Consider the following 6,793-nt stretch of genomic DNA (forward strand, 5'->3'; position numbering starts at 1 on the left):
CTGCTGCTGTTCAAACAGCGGGCCATGGCGGGTCTTGCAGCCACCCATAGGCAGGAGAAGCAGGATTGGGGGATTGGGCTCCGCAGCCAGGGTGGTTCAGAATGCTCAACATGACAGCCAATCACACTGGCTTCCACAATGTATGTGCTACCTGTCAGGTTCTTCCTTCTACCCAATGGCACATTTAAATAAACTTTAACCATAATAATAAATAACCCTTAGTTTTCAAATGAAGTCTGGCCAACCTCTTTGGAACAAAGGGTTTCCTCTCATGCCTAGCCCATGCACGACTGGCATTCCAGATAACACTCCTGCTTAGGACATTTAGACCCTCCTTTGGGTGCCCCCACTCCAAACACTCAGAAGGAACCCACATTCCCTCTTCCTCTCACCGACGGAAATCCTGGAACCAGGTTGGGTTCTTCCTTAGCCGTTTGCCACCTAGATTTTCTTGTGACGACCTGAATTTCTAGCCTTGGCTGTAACACACTGCTAATAGTCTTCCAGAATGCTGGGATTCTATCTAGCTGGTACCCCTCCCTCACCCAGTGGGCGCTAATTGTCTTCGACCGTATATTTTTAAAATTAACAGTCTGGTAAATGATAAAGGTCCTAAATCTCACCTATTCCGTTTTCCCACATCCTTAACTTGTTTGTTTCTATAGCCTGCATGCTCAAGTTGATGTTAACGAGCCTAAGTCTGCCTAGACAAACTCATTTTCTGTCACCCCAATTTAATTTATTGCTGCCAGATTCCTTACTCTGATCCTAACATGCTTACCAAAGCAATATACTTTCCTCTACCTATGCAACCCGTCAAAGCTACTTAAAATTCCCATTCCTATTCTCTCTTTACTATTGCCCTCCTATCTTGCACTCAATCTTGTCAGAAGTTTGTTATTAGATTTAAGACAGACAGAATTCCCAAAGGCCTGACAGCTTCTCCTAGGAGGTCTCAGAAGAAAGATATGGACACAACCCCTGGATGCTGCCTGAAAGAGTGCAGTACACAAGACCAGATACCTTGAGTCAAATGACTTAGCTAAACAAAGGTAAGCCATTTCTCAAGTCATGGGTATCCATTCCATAGATAAAAAGCCATGCATCTTCTGTGCTTGAAAGCCAGACTGACAGCCAAAGCCGCTATGGAGACCAGAGACCACAAAGAACTGCTGGCTATTTGAATCTGTCATTCTTTAATAATATAACTGCTAAGTTATACTTTATTCCTCAGACTTCTGACTACATTGACAGCTAGACAGTTATCTCCTTACCTAAACACTGTTTCCATTAAATGCTTCATATTTCCTCCTCTTGCTGTGTCACTGTCCTAACATCTGCATTCTTATAGATTTCTTTAATAATAAATATTCTACGATATGATCCAACCTTCAATCCTATTCCTTCTGATCCACAAAGGCTCATCTTAAAGACTGTTCATATGGTTAACTCATGTTGTTATCTCTTTAATAAACTTGTTAGCTCAAGTACAATATTGAAAAGATAAGGAGAAAGGGGGCAGCCTTATCTGGTCCCAGATTTCAGTGGGATTGCTTCAAGTTTCTCTCCAATTAGTTTGATGCTGGCTACCGGTTTGTTGTATATTGCTTTTACTATGTTTAGGTATGGACCTTGAATTCCTGTTCTCTCCAGGACTTTAAGCATGAAAGGATGCTGAATTTTGTCAAATGCTTTTTCAGCATCCAATGAAATAGCCATGTGGTTTTGTTCTTTGAGTTTGTTTATGTAGTGGATTGCATTGATGGATTTCCGTATATTGAACAAACCCTTCATTCCCAGGATAAAGCCTACTTGATCATGGTGAATCGTTTTGATGTGTTCTTGGATTCGGTTGGGAAGAATTTTATTGAGTATTTTTGCATCGATGTTCATAAGGGAAATTGGTCTGAAGTTCTCTTTCTTTGTTGGATCTTTGTGTGGCTTTGGTATCAGCGTAATTGTGGCTTTGTAGAAGGAATTGGGTAGTGTTCATTCTGTTTCTATTTTGTGGAATAGTTTGAAGAGTATTGGTGTTAACTCTTCTTTGAAGGTCTGATAGAATTCTGCACTGAAACCATCTGGTCCTGTGCTTTTTTTGGTTGGAAGACTTCCTATGACTCCTTCTATTTCTTTAGGCATTATGGGACTGTTTAGATGGTCTAGTTGGTCATGATTTAATTTTGGTATTTGGTATCTGTCAAGGAAATTGTCCATTTCCTCCAGATTCTCCAGTTGTGTTGAGTACAGTCTCTTGTAGTAGGATCTGATGATTTTTTGGATTTCCTCAGTTTCCGTTGTTATATCTCCCTTTTCATTTCTAAGTTTGTTAATTTGGATACTTTCTCTGTGCCCTTTGGTCAGTCTGGCTAGGGGTTTATCTATCTTGTTGATTTTCTCAAAGAACCAATTCCTGGTTTTGTTGATTCTTTGTATGGTTCTCTTTGTTTCTAATTGATTGATTTCGGCCCTGAGTTTGATGATTTCCTGCCTTCTACTCCTCCTGGGTGAAATAGCTTCTTTTTGTTCCAGGGCTTTCAGGTGTGTCATTAAGCTGGTAATGTATGCTCTCTCCATTTTCTTTTTGGAGGCACTCAGGGCTATGAGTTTTCCTCTTAGCACTGCTTTCATTGTGTCCCATAGATTTGGGTATGTTGTGTTTTCATTTTCATTGTGTTCTAAAAAGTGTTTAATTTGTACTAGCTCGGGCAATTCGACAACATAAGGAGGTCAAAGGGATACAAATTGGAAAGGAAGAAGTCAAACTATCATTATCTGCAGAAGACATGATAGTCTACCTAAGTGACCCAAAAAACTCCGCTAGAGAGCTCCTACAGCTGATAAACAACTTCAGCAAAGTAGCAGGTTATAAAATCAACACAAGCAAATCAGTGGCCTTCCTATACTCAAAGGATAAGCAGGCTGAGAAAGAAATTAGGGAAATGACCCCCTTCACAATAGCCACAAACAGTATAAAGTATCTTGGGGTGACTCTTACCAAACATGTGAAAGATCTGTATGACAAGAACTTCAAGACTCTGAAGAAGGAAATGGAAGAAGACCTCAAAAGATGGGAAAAACTCCCATGCTCATGGATCGGTAGAATCAATATAGTTAAAATGGCCATTTTGCCAAAAGCAATATACAGATTCAATGCAATACCCATCAAAATCCCAACTCAATTCTTCACAGAGTTAGAAAGAGCAATTATCAAATTCATCTGGAACAACAAAAAACCCAGGATAGCTAAAACTATTCTCAGCAACAAAAGAAAATCTCGGGGAATCAGTATCCCTGACCTCAAGCAATAGTACAGAACAATAGTGTTAAAAACTGCATGGTATTGGTACAGTGACAGGCAGGAGGATCGATGGAACAGGATTGAAGATCCAGAAATGAAACCACACACCTGTGGCCACTTGATCCTCGACAAAGACGCTGAAAACATCCCATGGAAAAAAGATAGCCTTTTCAACAAATGGTGCTGGTTCAACTGGAGGTCAGCATGCAGAAGAATGCGAATTGATCCATCCTTGTCTCCTTGTACTAAGCTCAAATCCAAATGGATCAAGGACCTCCACATAAAGCCAGACATTCTGAAGCTAATAGAAAAGAAACTGGGGAAGACCCTTGAGGACATCGGTACAGGGAGAAAGTTTTTGAACAGAACACCAATAGCGTATGCTCTAAGAGCAAGAATTGACAAATGGGACCTCATAAAATTACAAAGTTTCTGTAAGGCAAAGGACACCATCAAGAGGACAAATCGGCAACCAACAACTTGGGAAAAGATCTTCACCAATCCTACATCAGCTAGAGCGCTAATATCCAATATATATAAAGAACTCAAGAAGTTAGACTCCAGAAAAACAAACAACCCTATTAAAAAATGGGGTACAGACTTAAACAAAGAATTCTCACCTGAAGAACTTCGGATGGCGGAGAAGCATCTTAAAAAATGCTCAACTTCATTAGTCATTAGGGAAATGCAAATCAAAACAACCCTGAGATTTCATCTTACACCAGTCAGAATGGCTATGATTAAAAATTCAGGAGACAGCAGGTATTGGAGAGGGTGTGGAGAAAGAGGAACTCTCCTCCACTGCTGGTGGGGTTGCAAATTGGTACAACCACTCTGGGAATCAATCTGGCGGTTCCTCCGAAAACTGGGCACCTCACTTCCAGAAGATCCTGCTATACCACTCCTGGGCATATACCCAGAGGATTCCCCACTATGTAATAAGGATACATGCTCTACTATGTTCATAGAAGCCCTATTTATAATTACCAGATGCTGGAAAGAACCCAGGTATCCCTCAACAGAAGAGTGGATGCAAAAAAATGTGGTATATCTACACAATGGAGTACTATTCAGCCATTAGAAACAATGAATTCATGAAATTCTTAGGCAAATGGATGGAGCTAGAGAACATCATACTAAGTGAGGTAACCCAGACTCAAAAGGTGAATCATGGTATGCACTCACTAATAACTGGATATTAACCTAGAAAACTGGAATACCCAAAACATAATCCACACATCAAATGAGATACAAGAAGAAAGGAGGAGTGGCCCCTCGTTCTGGAAAGACTCAGTGAAGCAGTATTCAGCAAAACCAGAACGGGGAAGTGGGAAGTGGTGTGTGGGAGGACAGGGAAAGAGAAGGGGGCTTACGGGACTTTCGGGGAGTGGGGGGCTAGAAAAGGAGAAATCATTTGAAATGTAAATAAATTATATCGAATAAAAAAATTAAAAAAAATAAAATAAACTTGTTAGCTACAGAAAACCTACCCAGATCTACTGCTAATGGACCAAGTAGGCTCCATCAAGATAAGTATATCTGCCCAAGTTCCCACTTTACTACCTTTCCAAAGGGTGGGATTCCTCTGGGTTTCAATTGTACATCTTAAAAATTTTCCTTTCTCCCAAATGTACTTAGTCTTATTCCCTACCTATACTAATGTGTTCCAACATTTTGTTAAGTCCAGGCCCTTGCCATATCCAGGACAGCTCCAGAGAAGCAACCTTAAGATGTGCCAATCTCTTCTCAGCTTCTCTAGATGCAGACAGCTTCTACTGGACTTGTTTTCCTGAATTATCCTCAAATGGCTCCACAGACAGAACCTGGACAGCAAAAAAGCATCCAGTCCTCCTGAGACTGGACAAAGACCCCTATACCCCTTTCTCTAGGTTCCCTAGAGACACATCGCCCCAATATCAGCATGAAGCAGCCAGATCTCAACAATGACTCTATTCCTGCTTCGCCATATTTGCCATCACTTCTTTTCTTTTTTCTTTTTCTTTTTTAATTAAGCAAATATTGGAGTTTGTTGGTGTTCTGTCTAAGCTCCACCCCACACCTACCTGGCAATAGCCAGGTATGCCCCGCCCCAGAGATCTGGCCCACTATAAGAGGGGCTACTTGCCTTTCCTCTCTCTCTTTGCTCTCTGCTCTCCCACATACTCTCACCTCTCTGCCCCTTGGGCTACCTCTCCACTTGGTCATGGCCTGCCTCCATTTCTCTTCTCTCTCTCTCTCTCTCTCTCTCTCTCTCTCTCTCTCTCTCTCTCTCTCTCTCTCTCTCTCTCTCTTCCTTTCTCTACCACTAACTCCCATCCCCTACTCTGAATAGACTATTCTATACCATGCCTGTGTGTGGGTGTGGTCCCTCAAGGAGATGAGATGCCTGGACAGGATCTGCCTGGGCACACCCTTCCCACACTGCTGTGCCACACTCCCTTGACCCCCCATCCTCTCCTTTTTAAGGCCCCACACTAAGTGTGATTTGAATTGTAGATACCTGGCTGAAGAGGTTTCAGAGTTGAGGAATTTTAGTTTGTTGCCTTTAGCTCATTCTTAAAATGTGTTTTGGTGAAGAGTGTGTTTTTTGTTTTTTGTTTTTTTTAACTTTGCTTAGTTTCTTTGGTTTTGTTTGTTTGTTTGTCTTTCCTGGGTTATCTACCACAGGGTAAGGTGGACAGATTCAGATTGCGTTTAGGAAGGAAGTCTAAGAAAAGACTTTGCCCTGTGGTTTACTCTCATGAAGAACATTTCAATCAAACACAGAAATCTTAGAAAAGAAAAATACAAAATGTGTGGTTCAGGTGTTAAAGGGGTACCAGTAAGTGCAATGTAGCTAAATCCTGCTTTTAGGAATAACAAATGGAATTAAGGTAGCAGTGATCTCAAACAAGATCCTACATAGCTAAGCATATTATTTATTCATTTGTTGTGACCTCCCCCAGCCCTTCAGAATCTAGCCCATTGTTCTCAAAGAATAGCAGCCCAGAAGCCTGACTGCCAACCACCTGCAGAACAAGCAGGATCAGTTTCTAGCCTTCAGGGGAGTGTCTTGGCCTGCCTATTTATCTTTGAAGAGAAGCATAAAGGTTGAGTCTTGAGCAAGAAATCATGCCTGTCTCCATGTGTTTTCTTTTGCCACCCTGTTCTTCTTATTCCCATCTCTCCTTTCAGAGAACCCACCTCTAGCGTGTAGCTGCAAGCAGCTACAATTTGTAATTCAGCAAGAGATAGTTATATTACATTATTATTACCTGTTTATTGTTTTCATTCAGAATTTTATTCTGGCATGAACTGTAATACAGAAATGGAGGGGATGGCAATGATCTAAATCTTGAGGCATTGTGGCCATGACAAGCTTATTATCCAGGTATGATGGTACACACCTTTAATCAAAGGTGAGACAGGCAAGCAGATATCTGAGTTTAATGGCAGCCTGATATAGAGCAAATTCGAGGTAAAGGAAAGCATAGGTCTAGAAATGGTGGTACATGC

This window comes from Apodemus sylvaticus, chromosome 9, assembly GCF_947179515.1.
Source record: "Apodemus sylvaticus chromosome 9, mApoSyl1.1, whole genome shotgun sequence".
Taxonomy (NCBI): Eukaryota; Metazoa; Chordata; class Mammalia; order Rodentia; family Muridae; genus Apodemus; species Apodemus sylvaticus.